Source organism: Entelurus aequoreus, linkage group LG16 (genome assembly GCF_033978785.1).
Source record: "Entelurus aequoreus isolate RoL-2023_Sb linkage group LG16, RoL_Eaeq_v1.1, whole genome shotgun sequence".
Classification (NCBI taxonomy): domain Eukaryota; kingdom Metazoa; phylum Chordata; class Actinopteri; order Syngnathiformes; family Syngnathidae; genus Entelurus; species Entelurus aequoreus.
In genome coordinates this window covers 7,320,839-7,338,867 of record NC_084746.1, presented here as the reverse complement: position 1 = coordinate 7,338,867, position 18,029 = coordinate 7,320,839, and the positions used below count along the sequence as shown (strand labels likewise).

The following is an 18,029-nucleotide window of genomic DNA, read 5'->3' as shown; positions in this document are numbered from 1 at the left end:
CCAACCAAAAAGTAACCACAGAACACTATACGATATAGTGTTCTGTGGTTACTTTTTGGTTGGCCAAGCGGACGTGACAACAGGCTGTCCTCACTCAGGTCCGCATGGACCTGGAGGGGGCGTGCCTTAAGTCCGGCTGGAAATCGGGAGAAATTCGGGAGAATAGTTGTCCCGGGAGTTTTTCGGGAGAGGCACTGAAATTCGTGAGTCTCCCGGAAAATTCGGGAGGGTTGGCAAGTATGAATTGGGGGTTAAATCACCAAAAATGATTCCCGGGCGCGGCCACCGCTGCTGCTCACTGCTCCCCTCACCTCCCAGGGGGTGATCAAAGGTGATGGGTCAAATGCAGAGAATAATTTCGCCACACCTATCGTGTGTGTGACAATCATTGGTACTTTAACTTTATTAAGTTAATGTGTCAATCATAGTGCCCACCTTAGTGACCGTGTGAGCAGCTTTGATTGCTCCAAAGCCACATTTTAACTTCAATTGTGAATGAAGAGTCATCTGTTACTTTTCAAGTTTGTTGTGAGGTCGTTCCATTCCTTTATCGCTTTATATGAAAAGGCTGTGCAAAAGAGATTTTACATTTACACAGCCCCCTGGTGGAGGCTCGTGTGTTTCTAGTTGTCACGGCCGATGTAAACTGGACAAAGTGCTTCCGGTCTACATCATACACCCCCGCTACCACCAAACCCCTTCACACATCAACCCCCCCCTCTCCGTGCGTCGGTTGAGCGGAAGAGTTAGGGCTGCATGGGATTCTGGGTATTTGTTGTGTTGTGTTGATGTTGTGTTACAGTGCAGATGTTCTCCAGAAATGTGTTTGTCATTCTTTTTTGGTGTGGGTTCAAAGTGTGGCGCATATTTGTAACGTAACAGTGTTAAAGTTGTTTTTGTACGACTACCGTCAGTGTAAGCTGTGTGGCTGTTGAACAAGTATGCCTTGCTGTCACTTATGTGAGCAAGCAAAAGCTGCATTCAACATGTGGCCAAGCAGGTACGCTGTTTGGGCAGGCTGTAGAGGGCGCTAAAAGCAGTGCCAGCGTGTGTCAGAGACCCCTGGTTAACATAGCGCAAAGCAATTTAAGTTTTGTATGCGGTGTTTTTCATTTTAAATTTTCAAAAAAATTTTGTGGCTCCCATTGTTTTCTTTAATTTGTGAAGCTTTCCAAAATGGCTCTTTGAGTGGTAAAGGTTGCCGACCCCTGATCTAGTAGAAAGGGTCAAGCACTTCAAATTCTTAGGGGTGAACATAACAGAAGATCTATGCTGGGACATTAACACTGCTTCTACAGTCGGAAAGGCCCAACAACGTCTTTTTTTTTTGAGGAAACTAAAATGCGCAAACATTCCGCAAAAATCAATGGTTAACTTTTACAACTGTGCCATCAGCAGTGTCCTCACTTACGGCTTTTTAGTGTGGTTTGCTAGCTGCACTAAAGCGAACCAAAAGGCCCTCCGGCGAGTGGTTAAAGCAGCAGGGAAAATTACGAGGACGATACTCCCAGAGATGAGTGCCATGTACACAACTCGCTGCCTAAAGCGAGTACACAACATCCTGAAGGACAGATACCACCCAGCACATGGCCTTTTCAACCTGCTACCCTCTGGAAGAAGGTATAGATCGATTCGCGCCAGGACCACCAGAATATCTCACAGTCTGTATCCCCAGGCTGTGAGACTGCTAAATGAACAGCCTGCCCCTTTGCTGCCCCGGACCATCTCATTACCTCACTCTTCACCACCTCAATAATTGTTCTCTGGACACTGCATTGCTGCAACATCAACGTAACACCCATCAGACATCTGACTGTTCCCACCCCCACGCCCCCTCTATTCGCCATCTTCCTGACAATGCTAAACTGTGAACTATGGTCAACCTGCACTTCAATGCAGTTTCTATGCCGCTGGACAAAGCTCAAACAAAATCTCGTTGACATGTATGACTTAAGTGTTATTATGACAATGACAATAAAGGAATTGATTGATTGATTGATTGATTGATTATAGAGCAACGACGATAAAGATAGCAACTTTTGGTATCTGATAAAAAAAAAAGGCTTGCCCCTACCGGAAGTAGCGTGACGTAGTCAATTGAACATATTCGCAAAGTTCCCTATTGTTTACAATGATGGCCGCCAGAAGTGAGAGAGATTCGGACAGAGAAAGCGACGATTTCCCCAAAATTTGAGCGAGGATGAAAGATTTGTGGATGAGGAAAGTGCAAGTGAAGGACGAGTGGGGAGTGGAAGCGATTCAGATAGGGAAGATGCTGTGAGAGGTGACCTGATATTCAGCTGGGAATGACTACAACAGTAAATAAACACAAGACATATATATACTCTATTAGCCACAACACAACCAGGCTTATATTTAATATGCCACAAATTAATCCCGCATAAAAACACCTAGGTGTTTGTTGTGCTAGCTCCTAGCTACTAGCTCGAGCTAGTAATAGCTCGAGCGGGTAATATGGACGGGATCCCGTGTATATAACCCGCCAATACAATTCAAACACCTGCACAACACACACACTCACTCAGCCCAAAGGACCGTTCACCTAACCCAAGGTTCATAAAGCTTATATATTTAACCAAAGTTACGTACGTGACACGCACGTACGGGCAAGTGATCAAATGTTTGGAAGCGCGCGGGTGGGACCTGATATTCAGCTGGGAATGACTACAACAGTAAATAAACACAAGACATATATATACTCTATTAGCCACAACACAACCAGGCTTATATTTAATATGCCACAAATTAATCCCGCATAACAAACACCTAGGTGTTTGTTATGTTAGCTCCTAGCTACTAGCTCGAGCTAGTTATAGCAAGCGATCAAATGTTTGGAAGCGTACTCACAGTATCGCGTCTGCGTCTGTTAACGAAGTCAAAGTCCTCCTGGTAAGAGTCTCTGTTGTCCGAGTTCTTCGATCTTGACTGCATCTTTCGGGAATGTAAACAATGAAACACCGACTGTGTTGTGTTGCTGACTTCCCTCGCAAAATACTCCGCTTCGCACCGACTTTCTTCTTTGCTTGCTCAGCTTCTTTCTCCATAATGCAATGAACAAATTGCAACAGATTCACCAACACAGATGTCCAGAATACTGTGGAATAATGAGATGAAAACAGAGCTATTTCGTATTGGCTTCAATGGGGAAGCCATACCTCTGTTAAACTGGCTACGTCACGCGCATACGTCATCCTCCAAAGGCGTTTTAAACCGGAAGTTCCCCGGGAAATTTAAAATGGCACTTTATAAGTTAACCCGGCCGTATTGGCATGTGTTGCAATGTTAAGATTTCATCATTGATGTATAAACTATCAGACTGCGTGGTCGGTAGTAGTGGCTTTCAGTAGGCCTTTAATGTTTAATGTAAGATTTAATGTTAGGATTGGAGGCGTAGTGTTTATGTTGTATTGTCACAATGTTAGTATACACGCTGATTATAATCCATGCGTCTGCAAGCTGTGTCATGTTTGAGATGCCGTGGAGGAGGGAGGAGTTGTTGGAAATGTCAAGAGCAGCCGTCGCTGGGAGCGAAGGCTCCTTACTACGATGGCGACCACTTTCCTCAACTATGATTTGTTGTCAAACAAGAAGAATACAAATGTCATTGTCACTTCTTTTAATAGGCTTTTGGCTGCATTTGAATTTGCACGGGAATTGATACAGTGTGAATCATTTAGCTTTGTGAGTGTGTGTGCACGTGTATGTGTGTGTGTGTGTGTGTGTGTGTGTGTGTGTGTGTGTGTGTGTGTGTGTGTGTGTGTGAAGGCAGCACAGCACATAATAAACACATTGACAGAGCACTTTTGATGCAATGCAATCCTCACTTTTGATCCAATAACACACTGTAGCTCCTCTCGGTGCGCACATTCCATAAACGTTATGACAATTTCAAGTGACAATTTCCAAGATTAAAAACAATGTTTGATAAATGTTTGATTTTTGCAGGTCCAAAATTAGCTTTTAACCTATGAATTATTTTAATTTTAATATCAATTAACACAGATGCAATACTTAAGTTGATTTATGTTTTTTATTATTCTAGTGGGTATGTGTGGAGGGGGGCGTGGCCTGCGGGCCTGCCGCGGAACGGCGTGTGCAAGGACCGGGCTTCGAAGACAGCGACAGGTGAGTGGATGGCGCAGGTGGGCTTTGTTATCTAATCACCTGTCGCCTTTATTAGCAGCAGCCGGAACGAGACACGTTGTTGGAGCTGGAGTGGGAGCCAGAGGGAGAGAGAGCGAGACACACATGCAGAGAAAACATTTGCTGGAAAGCAAAACACGTGCACGATTTTATGGAAATAAAAGAGTGTGGTATCCCTGATCCGGGCTCTCCTGGCAATGTGTGGTGGTCTGCAGAACTCAGTAGAGGGCAACCTGTACAATTTGGCTCCCACTCCAGCTCCAACAACGTGTCTCGTTCCAGCTGCTGCTAATAAAGGCGGTAGGTGATTAGATAACAAGGCCCACCTGGGCCATCCACTCACCTGTCGCTGTCTTTGAGGCCGGTCCTCGCACACCCCGTTCCGCGGCAAGCCCGCAGGCCACGCCCCCCTCCACAGTATAAAATGTGAATAAGCAGGATAAATAAATCTGGATACATTTTCCATTTTGGTTAAGTAAATACGTCCGAGTATGACAACTTATCTTTGTTGCCATATATTTAACCTACTTTGGCATTCTTTAATTGTATTTTCTGAGAGTTAATTTGTTTGTTTTTGATAGGTTAACAATTAATTTTCTTAATTTTATAAACCTTTATTTATAAATTGCAACATTTACAAACAATTGAGAAATAATAATAATCAAAATAAATACAAAAATAGTATACTGTTTTTGTACTTTACATTATTTTATAATGAAATATTATTTGTATATATAAGTATATATAAATATACTGTATATATTTATAATCAAAATAATATACACATTATTTTGATTATGACTGTTTTTGTACTGTTTTTGTATACAAAAACAGTACAAAACAGCGCCATGGGGTTGTAAACTCAATAAAGTAACTAAAATAGAATGCAAAATCTATTTATATATAACAAAGTGCATAGCCATAGGCTCACACAAGTTCAGTAAATAATTTAAATTTGGAAGTTTTACTGCAAAATTGCACCCGAACGTGAAAGACTATGACGCAAAAAAATAAAAATAAAAAAAATGAAAAAATGCATTGCGTCGTTAGTAATTGAGTAATTTTTGTGACACGTCCATGCAGTCACCCGTGCCTGCATGAATAAATTGATGGGGCACTAAGCCGCCCTCCCCCACAAAACGAGTTTTACTGCAATTTTTTTATTTTTTTATTTATAAACCTTTATTTATAAATTGCAACATTTACAAACAATTGAGAAATCATAATAATCAAAATAAGTACAAAAACAGTCAAAAACAGTACAAAAACAGTACAAAAACCGTACAAAACAGCACCAGGGGGGTTGTAAACTCAATAAATTAACTAAAATAGAATGCAAAATCTATAAAGTGCAAAGCCATAGGCTCACACAAGTTCAGTAAATAATTTCAATTTGGAAGTTTTACTGCAAAATTGCACCCGAAGGTGAATGACTGTGACGCAAAAAAAAATATATATATATATATATATTTTTTATTTTATTTTTTTTTTAAATGCATTGCGTCGTTAGTAATTGAGTAAATTTTGTGACACGTCCATGCAGTCACCCGTGCCTGCATGAATAAATTGATGGCGCATTAAGCCCCCCTGCACCAAAAAACGAGTTTTACTGCAATTTTTTGTAATTTAAAAAAAAAACGTTTTTTATTTTATAAACCTTTATTTATAAATTGCAACATTTACAAACAATTGAGAAATAATAATAATCAAAATAAGTACAAAAACAGTACAAAACAGCACCAGGGGGTTGTAAACTCAATAAAGTAACTAAAATAGAATACTATACATATATATATATATATATATATATATATATATATATATATATATATATATATATATATATATATATATATATATATATATATATATATATATATATATATATATATATATTAGGGATATCTGATAATGGCCTTTTGCCGATATCCGATATTCCGATATTGTCCAACTCTTAATTACCGATACCGATATCAACCGATACCGATATCAACCGATACCGATATATACAGTCGTGGAATTAATACATTATTATGCCTAATTTGGACAACCAGGTATGGTAAAGATAAGGTCCCTTTTAAAAAATTCATAAAACAAAATAAGATAAATAAATTAAAAACATTTTCTTGAATAAAAAAGAAAGTAAAACAATTGAAAAACAGTTACATAGAAACTAGTAATGAATGAAAATGAGTAAAATTAACTGTTAAAGGTTAGTACTATTAGTGGACCAGCAGCACGCACAATCATGTGTGCTTACGGACTGTATCCCTTGCAGACTGTATTGATATATATTGATATATAATGTAGGAACCAGAATATTAATAACAGAAAGAAACAACCCTTTTGTGTGAATGAGTGTCAATGAGTATAAATGGGTGAGAGAGGTTTTTTGGCTTACTGCGCTAATTGTAAGTGTATCTTGTGTTTTTTATGTTGATTTGATAAATAAAAAAAACAAAAACAAAAACGATACCGATTAAAAAAAACCCGATACTGATAATTTCCGATATTACATTTTAAAGTATTTATCGGCCGATAATATCGGCAGGCTGATATTATCGGACATCTCTAATATATACACTACCGTTCAAAAGTTTGGGGTCACATTGAAATGTCCTTATTTTTTAAGGAAAAGCACTGTATTTTTCAATGAAGATAACTTTAAACTAGTCTTAACTTTAAAGAAATACACTCTATACATTGCTAATGTGGTAAATGACTATTCTAGCTGCAAATGTCTGGTTTTTGGTGCAATATCTACCGAGGTGTATAGAGGCCCATTTCCAGCAACTATCACTCCAGTGTTCTAATGGTACAATGTGTTTGCTCGTTGGCTCAGAAGGCTAATTGATGATTAGAAAACCCTTGTGCAATCATGTTCACACATCGGAAAACAGTTTAGCTCGTTACAGAAGCTACAAAACTGACCTTCCTTTGAGCAGATTGAGTTTCTGGAGCATCACATTTGTGGGGTCAATTAAACGCTCAAAATGGCCAGAAAAAGAGAACTTTCATCTGAAACTCGACAGTCTATTCTTGTTCTTAGAAATGAAGGCTATTCCACAAAATTGTTTGGGTGACCCCAAACTTTTGAACGGTAGTGTATATATATATATATATATATATATATATATATATATATATATATATATATATATATATATATATATATATATATATATATATATATATATATATATATATAAATAAAACAAAGTGCAAAGCCATAGGCTCACACAAATTCAGTAAATAATTTAAATTTGGAAGTTTTACTGCAAAATTGCACTTGAAGGTGAACAACTCAGTGGCTTAGTGGTTAGAGTGTCCGCCCTGAGATAGGTTGTGAGTTCAAACCCCGGCCGAGTCATACCAAAGACTATAAAAATGGGACCCATTACCTCCCTGCTTGGCACTCAGCATCAACTTAGACTTAGACTTAGACTTAGACAAACTTTAATGATCCACAAGGGAAATTGTTCAACACATTAGCTCAGTTACAATGATGGAAAGGACAATGCAGGTATAAATAGACTAATATAGCCAAAAAAAATAAAAAATAAAAAAATAAAAATCTAACATATATACGAAAATATACATATCAATGGTTGGAATTGGGGGTTAAATCACCAAAAATGATTCCCGGGCGCGGCCACCGCTGCTGCTCACTGCTCCCCTCGCCTCCCAGGGTTGTGATCAAGGGTGATGGGTCAAATGCAGAGAATAATTTCTCCACACTTAGTGTGTGTGTGACAATCATTGGTACTTTAACTTTAACTTTGACTAAAAAAATAATATATATATTAAAAAAATGCATTGCGTCGTTAGTAATTGAGGTTAAGCAAGTTTAAGGTATTTTTAATTTTTATTTTATTTTATTTTTTTAGAGTGTTGAGCGTTATCTTTAGGACCCCGCGGACTGCAAGGTGGCTCCCTCAGTTTTGGACCCGGTGGCTCGGTGGGAGGAATATTTCTTCCCTCGCTTCTCAGTCCGAGTAGTTGCACCGGTGGACTTCGACGTGGAACTTTAGCTCACCCTATAAAAAAAAAACCAAAAAAACAATTTAAATTCCAAGTCATTTGGTTGGCAAAAATACGGTAGCGCTGGCGCCTTAAGCAGCCTCTGCCACTGCCAGCTCCGCGCACACCGGCACCGGCGACAAGATTGCACCTCGGAGTCCAATTCGGCGCACACCACAACTAAGCCAAAAAAAAAAGAAAAAAATAAGAAAACAAGTGCTCGTTTACCGGTTGAAAGTTGGACAAGACGTGGGCGCCAAAATTGGGACTTGCGGATAACTTGTTGAATGCGGGCGGACCTCGTTTGAGTGTGAGTATTTTCACTTCTGCATCCTAAGGACATGCCTGGTGGTGTTATAGCAGACCTGGGCAAACTAAGGCCCGGGGGCCACATGCGGCCCGTTAAGCTTTTCAATCTGGCCCGCCGGGCATTCCCAAATAATTGTTTTGTATCTTTAAGATGGAAAGTGTAGCTGCCATTATGATGTTTTCTAATGACCGTAAGTCTTCAACTATACTAAGTATTTCTATGGGTTGGAATCTGCGCTTTTGCATGATATTTTAGTGACTAGTGTTGTCCTGATACCAATATTATTTTGATATTTTTCGGTACTTTTCTAAATAAAGGCATACTTGCCAACCTTGAGACCTCCAATATAGGAGGTGGGGGGTGTTTGGGGCGGGAGGCGTGGTTAAGAGGAGAGTATATTTACAGCTAGAATTCACCAAATCAAGTATTTCATATATATATATATATATATATATAATATACACTACCGTTCAAAAGTTTGGGGTCACCCAAACAATTTTGTGGAATAGCCTTCATTTCTAAGAACAAGAATAGACTGTCGAGCTTCAGATGAAAGTTCTCTTTTTCTGGCCATTCTGAGCGTTTAATTGACCCCACAAATGTGACGCTCCAGAAACTCAATCTGCTCAAGGGAAGGTCAGTTTTGTAGCTTCTGTAACGAGCTAAACTGTTTTCAGATGTGTGAACATGATTGCACAAGGGTTTTCTAATCATCAATTAGCCTTCTGAGCCAATGAGCAAACACATTGTACCATTAGAACACTGGAGTGATAGTTGCTGGAAATGGGCCTCTATACACCTATGTAGATATTGCACCAAAAACCAGACATTTGCAGCTAGAATAGTCATTTACCACATTAGCAATGTATGGAGTGTATTTCTTTAAAGTTAAGACTAGTTTAAAGTTATCTTCTTTGAAAAGTACAGTGCTTTTCCTTCAAAAATAAGGACATTTCAATGTGACCCCAAACTTTTGAACGGTAGTGTATATATATATATATATATATATATATATATATATATATATATATATATATATATATATATATATATATATATATATATATATATTTCAGTGAATTCTAGCTATATACATATATTTATTTTTTATTTTTTATTTTATTATACATATAAATAAAAGACACACTTGAATTTCAGTGTTCTGCAGGCTATCCAGTAGGTGGCAGTATTGTCCTGTTTAAGAGTGTCACAACATTGCTGTTTACGGCAGACGAACTGCTTTACGGTAGACTAAACGTGACTGCTGTTGTTGTGTGTTGTTACCGGCGCTGGGAGGACGTTAATGAAACTGCCTAACAATAAACCCACATAAGAAACCAAGAACCAAGAGGGACGGCGTGGCGAAGTTGGTAGAGTGGCTGTGCCAGCAATCGGAGTGTTGCTGGTTACTGGGGTTCAATTCCCACCTTCTACCTTCCTAGTCACGTCCGTTGTGTCCTTGGGCAAGACACTTCACCCTTTGCCTCTGATGGCTGCTGGTTAGCGCCTTGCATGGCAGCTCCCGCCATCAGTGTGTGAATGTGTGTGTGAATGGGTAAATGTGGAAATACTGTCAAAGCGCTTTGAGTACCTTGAAGGTAGAAAAGCGCTATACAAGTATAACCCATTTACCATTATCATTATAACTCTCTCTCCTTGTTGTGCACTCTACTCTCTAAAAGCCGTAGATGTCATGACGTCATTGGGCATGCGAGCTGCTGGGAAAGCGGACGTGAGAACAGGCTGTCCCCACTCAGGTCCGCATTGAGCTGGAGGGGGTGTGGCCTCCAGCTCCGGCTGAATACCGGGAGTTTGTCGGGAGAAAATCTCTGCCGGGAGGTTGTCGGGAGAGGCGCTGAATAACGGGATTCTCCCGCTAAAAACGGGAGGGTTGGCAAGTATGATAAAGGGGACCAGAAAAAATTGCATTATTGGCTTTAGGGTGCGGCGGACCGGTACTTTTCAGAGGCGGTATGGTTAGGGATGATGTCTGATAAGAAATTATCAAGTTCGAGCTTATTATCGAATACTCTTATCGAACCGATTCCTTATCGATTCTCTTATCGAGTCCAGATAGGTTGTTGTATATGGAAAAAAACACAATATTTGGTTTAACAAATCACTTCACATCATACTTGCCAACCCTCCCGTTTTTAGCGGGAGAATCCCGGTAATCAGCGCCTCTCCCGACAACCTCCCGGCAGAGATTTTCTCCCGACAAACTCCCGGTATTCAGCCGGAGCTGGAGGCCACGCCCCCTCCAGCTCAATGCGGACCTGAGACTGAGTGGGGACAGCCTGTTCTCACGTCCGCTTTCCCACAATATAAACAGCTTGCCTGCCCAATGACGTCATAACATCTAGGGCTTTTAGAGAGTAGAGTGCACAACTGCGCACACAACAAGGAGACGTTCGAAGGGGAAGGTGTATGTTGCCTGTAAATATGTAGAACAGACTTCTCCATTGAACACGGTGGCCGAAATTATATACTCATCATGAACGGAGAAGTTAAACAGGACAATACTGCCATCTAATGGATAGCCACTGGAACACTGAAATTCAAGTATTTCTTTTATGTAAATAAAATAAATATATATATATATATATATATATATATATATATATATATATACATATATATATATATATATATATATATATATATATATATATATATATATATAGCGAGAATTCACTGAAAGTCAAGTATTTCATACATATATATATATATATATATATATATATATATATATATATATATATATATATATATATATATATATATATATATATATGAAATACTCGAGTTGGTGAATTCTAGCTGTAAATAACCACGCCCCCAACCACCAGTATTACCATACCTGAGTTATTGTGCAGAAATGTGGGGAAATAACTACAAATGTGCGCTACATTCGTTAACCGCAGTGTTTCCCACACATTCATTTATTTGTGGCGGCCCGCCACGAAAGAATTACGTCCGCCACAAATTTAAAAAAAATAAAAAATAATAAAATAAAATAAAAAAAATATATATATTTTTTTCCTTTTTCTGTTTTTTTGTCCTGTCCAGCTTCTCAGGCAAATCATATAGTTGATGTAGATGCCCATATCGGCTGTTCAGATTTACTTTACAAAAGAGAAGTGTAGGATACTTCTCTTGTTGCCTTATTTGTATTTGACCACTACTGTTTTCTGTTTATTTGTTACTGACTGTGGCAGGACACCTCTGCCTCTGTTTCACTTTATGTTGCTGGTAAATAATATGGTTGTAGTAGTAGGCTAAAGTTAAATTATTTAGTATGCACTAATTAAAGGGGCAAAGCTTTAAGAGACATTTTAGCTTTTATATTTTATAAGATATATTTTTTGTAAGAACCACAATTAATAAATATATTTCAATGAATAACTTATTGTTCAAATCTGTATATAAATATGTACATAAAATGTTGTAATTATATTGTAAAATGGATGGATTGATGGATGGATGGATGTTTAAAACAAAACTTATTAATTAGTAAGTATACATTTTTGAGCCTTTTTAGAGAAAATCATATCATCGTAGTAAATTATGCAAATTAATCGATGATGTCATGGTGACCACGCCCATAGCCACGCCCCCACCGCCACAGGTATCTTGGCAGTTTATGGGAAACACTGAACCGTGTTACAAAAAAAATAATTAGACTGATACATAATGTTGGATATAGAGAACATACAAACACTTTATTTATTGAGTCAAAAATATTAAAGTTCGATGATTTGGTAAAATTGCAAACAGCTAAAATGATGTGGAATTAAATGATGGAATGGATGAAGTAAAGAAGTTAAACATGGTACTGATATGATCCACTTTAAGAGGTGGTTCAAATGAATAGTGCTTACAAAGTACAAAGAAGAAGAATTATGAGAAATACTTTCAACCTTATTGAAAATAAGACATTCTTCATCTCAGTATATTAATTATGACTGAATTAATTAATTACATATTACAAAACTGTTGTATGTACTAATTCACAGATATTTTATTATAAAAAGGTCAGTAAATGATGTATATATTTGTATGAAGTGGGAAAGGGGTAGGATTAAATAAGCTTTACTTCTTCCTACTCCTGTAAGTGAAATGATATGAAACTGTGATGTATTATGATGTGGTCGGATCATGTTTTGTTTAGTTATGTTCTGTTAGTTTTGGACTTCCTTAGTTGTTTTGTGCACTTCGGGGGTTTGTTTTAGTCACCATGGTTACTTATGATTTTCACCTGCCTTGTACGCGCACCTGTTGCTCATCAGAGACTCTATTTAAGCCTGCCTTTGCCGGTCACTCGTCGTGGCTTCATTGTTTGCATTTGTTGCATTGTTGCAGTTACGTTGGCATTCTGGTTTTCGAGCGCATGATTCCTGTGCTAAAGTTACCTTAGCTTCTAGTATTCCTGTGCTAAGGAGCCGTCAGTTTTGCGTCCCGGGAGAACTAACCGCAGCACGCTGCACCCCACCGTGACAAATGACTGAGCTACGTGACGTCATTTCTTGTGATGTCACATGGGGCATTTCTTGTCGGGACGGGAGTCGTTCCCAGGGATTCGAATAAAGAACCAACTCTTTTTCTTTACTATAGTGGTCTCGATAACGGGTACCGGTTCTCAAAAAGGGATTCGAGTCCGAAGACTCGGTTCTTTTCTTATCGAACAACCGGGAAAACCGGGTTCGAGCATCATCCCTAGGTATGGTACCGAATATGATTCATTAGTATCGCGGTACTATACTAATACCCGTATACCATACAACCCTACTAGTTACTATGGTAATCTACGTCACAGCAGGTCAGACGAGGCACCAAGCAGTGTGGGTGTGGCTTGATTGTGAAATATGTCGATTGATTTGATTTTTGATTTTTTTTATTAAGGATCCCCATTAGCTGATTGCCTCAACAACCCACTAGTCTTCCTGGGGTCCACAATTCCAATACAATTATAAGTAAAAGCATATAATTATAACTACACAATACAGAAAAAAATAAAAAAATAAAAGCATCAATAAGAAAACGAGCAAACATTTTACAGTCACAGAATAATAATTACCATATAAATATAACTACACAATATAAAACCAAACAAATCATCAACGAGCAAACTAATTTAAAAACTCAGATAAAATATTACTTTCTTTTTAAAAACCTGTTTACTTTCAATGCCGGTGAGAATTTGAGGCAGGTTATTCCAGAGCGTTAGAGATCTATAAATAAAAGATTTCCGCAAAGCATTCTTCTTGGGACGAGGGAGTACAAAATTGAGAGGCGGTGTGACGTTCATATGTTCTCAATATTCAGGGTTTTATCGTTCATAGAACAATTTAAAATTCCATTCCGTTTTTTAAGGCGGTCTGTCGTAACATTTATAGCATTCAATCAGACTTTATTGTGAGATTGTGTATTAGTTTTCCTAAAAAATACATATACCGGCCCCCAGACACATTTTTATTCTCTAAATTTGGCCCCCCAGTCAAAATAATTGCCCAGGCCTGTGTTATAGGGATGCATTTTCCGCAAAGCTTGCACAAGGATTGTGACGTCATGTGAAGATACACAGCATGAAGTAAAAATAAATAACTCCCTGCTTGGAACTCAGCATCAAGGGTTGGAATTGGGGGTTACATCACCAAAAATGATTCCCGGGCGCGGCACCGCTGCTGCCCACTGCTCCCCTCACTTCCCAGGGGGTGAACAAGGGAATGGGTCAAATGCAGAGGACAAATTTCACCACACCTAGTGTGTGACAATCATTGGTACTTTAACTTAGATGTGCACACTGTGGCCACACCAGCAGCACACCTGTTCCAAACCTGACTAAATACCAAGTTAATGACCCCAAAAGGGACAAGCGGTAGAAAATGGATGGATGTTTTATTATTATAATCAAATGATAGCGGTCATTTCCATGGGATTATAAGTGTTTTGGCCCACTTACAATGACAATAACAAAAAATATTGTTTTTCATGAACTGTGTACTTGTATAGATTGTCTGGGTGGAGGTCCTGCTTTCGAAATAATTTGTACCCCTTTCAGACATTGCATTTAGTTCCCATTAAAACATTCACATGTTGCACAGTGAGATGTAAGCAGGGGATCATGTGTACATTCCTGCAACTTCCTGTTTGTAAAAAATATATTTTTATTAATATTTATTTAATACACTAACAGCATTTGATGATTAATATTTATAAATTAAGATTCCTAATAAATGACACTAGAATAAGGTAGGGCTGCAACTAACGATTTATTTGATAATCGATTAATCTGTCGACTATTACATCGATTAATCGATTAATAATCGGATCGCAAACTACATTTCTATCCTTTTGTCATGTCTGTTCATGTTTTTGTTTTGGCCATGTGTTTGTTTTTTGGACTCTTTTTAGTTCCTGGTTGCACTTCCTTGTGTGTTTGTTTCCATAGCAACTCATTAGTTTTCACCTGTCTTGTCACGCACCTGTTTCACGTTTTGAGTCACGCACCTGTTTTCACTGATCATGTCACTATTTAAATCTGTCTGTTTCTGTTGTTCGTCCTGGCGACCTCGGACTTTTTCATCCCTCTACTTCATGTCATGTTCACAGTTCTTTGCCAAGTACGTTTTTGTTTATTAATGCCACAGTTTGTGTTTTTGTTTTATTGTTCATAGTTTCTGCCTTTGTGCAAGTTTTGTGTTTATACCCAAGTTTTGTATTTCCGCCTTTGTGCGCGTCTTTTGTTTTCATAGTCAAGTTTTTACCTCCGCTGTGAGCGCTTTTTGTTTATTCCTTTTTTATTGTTAAAATTAAACATGTATGCAAATTCACGTCCGGCCCGCGCCAACCTTCCGTTGCCTTCCGGAGAAACAAGACCCAAGAACCAAGTCGTGACACCTTTCCAGTATTTTATTGAAAAAAAACCAGCATACTGGCACCATGCGTATTTTGATTATTGTTTCTCAGCTGTTTGTACATGTTGCAGTTTATGAATAAAGGTTTATAAAAAATAAAAAAAGTAAAAAAAAAATATATATATAAATTAAAAAAATGTTTTGCCTCTGCGCATAGCATAGATCCAACGAATCGATGACTAAATTAATCGGCAACTATTTTTATAATCGATTTTAATCGATTAGTTGTTGCAGCCCTAGAATAAGCACACATTTGATTGGTAAATCATAGTGTAACGACCTGGAATGACACTTTATGTGTGGTGTTGGAGTTGTCCGACTTTTTGTGTGGCTGTAAACGCACCACTGGCTAAGTGCCATACGTGTTGGCGCAAGTGAGAAAGAGCGAGCGGCTGCTGTTGATATAACAAAGTTGCTTTTGGTCTGGTTTTTACTGCAGAAAATGACCACTTTTGCCAGATATAATTTTTTTTACTAATGTTTTGGTGATGTGTTTATGGCCGACAATAAAGAGTTTTGCTCAGTAAAGTGATGGATGGAATTCATGTCCTCAAAGCGTCTCGACAGACGTTACAATATTTGAACAATGATGACGAAAACGGTTTTCTCTGTCGTGTCCGTGTGTCGAAAATTGTTATGCGCTTATTTTTTTATTTGATTTTGTGCGTGGCATAGATTTGCCGTGCGCAGAGGACGCTTGAGCAGTGCGCAATTGCACATGCGCGCACCTCTAGAGGGAACGTTGCTTGTTGGGCATCTAGAAGAAGTGGGAATAAGCAATGTGACAATAAAGAATGGAGGAAGGGGCCAGGGGTCATGTTGTCACCAAAGAAAGTGCACATGTTGCAGATAGAAAGCGAGCTCATGCCTTTTTGTACCTCAAGGTTGCTTTAATGTTAGTAACAGGACTGAGGAACCTTTTGGAGACATGGAGGATGTGGTGGCGGTGCTACAGAAGGAGAAAACAATCAGGAGCCAAGCGTGTGCCAGCGCAGACGTGCAAGCCTTTGCCAGCTGATCCCGCTGTGAATCAAGCTGGACGATGACGGTGTTTGGGGTCGCATGTTGGTTCGAGAGTCGAGACGCCCCCCCCCCCCCCCCCCCCCCCCCCCTCAGCTCTCCCAATCCCCCCTATCGTCATGGCGGCAGGACAGACTATTGTCATGTGCGTCGGCCAGCGGCGAGCATTTGCAGGGCTCCAACTGGCTGCCTCGCCAAAGTTTAGAATTCGCCCATTGTGCAAAAACGGGGGGAGGGAGACAATCCCGAGCAGGTGCACCGTGTAAAGATGTGTAATTGTTGAACAAAAGGAGTGTTGATTATGTCCGGTCGGCTTGTTTCAGTTTTGTCACATCAAGGAGCAATGTGGGTCCCTAGCTGGCTCCCCCTGATGGTGTGACGTTGGTGGGGGAGCTTATTTATCGAAAACAAGTTGATTGAAAGCAGGACGACAATGGGAGAGATGTTATTTCCTAAATGGGACGACTTAATATGTAAGACAACTCCCATTTTCTCGCACACTAGTAATAATGTGGAGTGCATGAGAAAGTGGAAAGGATGTACAGTCGTGCTCATAAGTTTACATACCCTGGGAGAATTTATGATTTCTTGGCCATTCTTCAGAGAATATGAATGATAACACAAAAACCTTTCTTCCACTCATGCTTAATGGTTGTGTGAAGCTATTTATTGGCAAACAACTGTGTTTACTCTTTTTAAATCAAAGTGACAAAAGAAAGTACCCAAAAGACCCTGATCAAAAGTTTGCATACCCCAGTGACTTTGAGTTTGAGTTTGAGTTTATTTCGAACATGCAAGCATACAACATGATACATCACAATTTCCAGTTTCTCTTTTCAACATGTTCGAAAAGGAGTAGGAAGAAGCAGAGCTTATTTAATCCTACCCCTTTTCTATACATAACAGTTGCTGAAACTTTTTGTTCACTTCCCGTTCACTTTGTAGTTCAGGTTCTTCATCACGTACACAGCTACTCCTCCTCCATTTTTGTTGGTTCTGTTGATGTAGTTTAGTTCATATCCTTCCAGATCAAAATCTATTCCTTTTTTATCATCAATCCATGTTTCTGTGACAGCAATCACCTTGAAGGGTTCGTTGATGTGTTCCAAAAAGTTCTTAATGTTGTTGTAATTTGCATACAAGCTTCTGCTATTAAAATGAATAATTGACAATTTGTTATCACATTTAATGTTGCTATTATATTGATCATCTGTATAATAAAAACAGTAATTACTGATGTGGGAGAAAAATGTCGTATCTGGATCTATATAATTTTACAAATCCTGGTTTTTGTGATCTTTGTTGCAGAAATTTTTTTAGTTCCATATTTTCTTGTTCAACAATCTTTGATGTTGTTTCAATAATCTCTATAAGTGTAGGTGGATGCAATCCTGAATGTAGGTCCTCTTGTTTAGTCGTCCCTTGGAACATAGTAGTGTCGATGCTGAATTTACGGGCTTGTTTTCTGTCAAGAGTCCATTATCATCGTTGTTGTGGTAGCTTTGTAAACTTAAAAAAATTGTCCAGGTCCTTGATGTCATGGACAACAATTACTCTTGCTTCTGGACCTCCATTCAGCTTGATGTAGATTTTACAGT

At 38.8% G+C, this 18,029-nt stretch overlaps 1 protein-coding gene across 3 annotated transcripts in view; it reads left to right on the top strand.

Moving 5' to 3' along the window:
* The first annotated feature begins 8,116 nt into the window (after window positions 1-8,116).
* LOC133631551 (netrin-G1-like) overlaps window positions 8,117-18,029 on the top strand; it is a 266,186-nt gene continuing 256,273 nt past the window's right edge. For all 3 annotated transcript variants that reach the window (XM_062023859.1, XM_062023858.1, XM_062023857.1), the window contains exon 1: window positions 8,117-8,494. The gene's annotated coding sequence lies outside the window, so the exon portion shown is untranslated. The remainder of the gene's footprint in view (window positions 8,495-18,029) is intronic.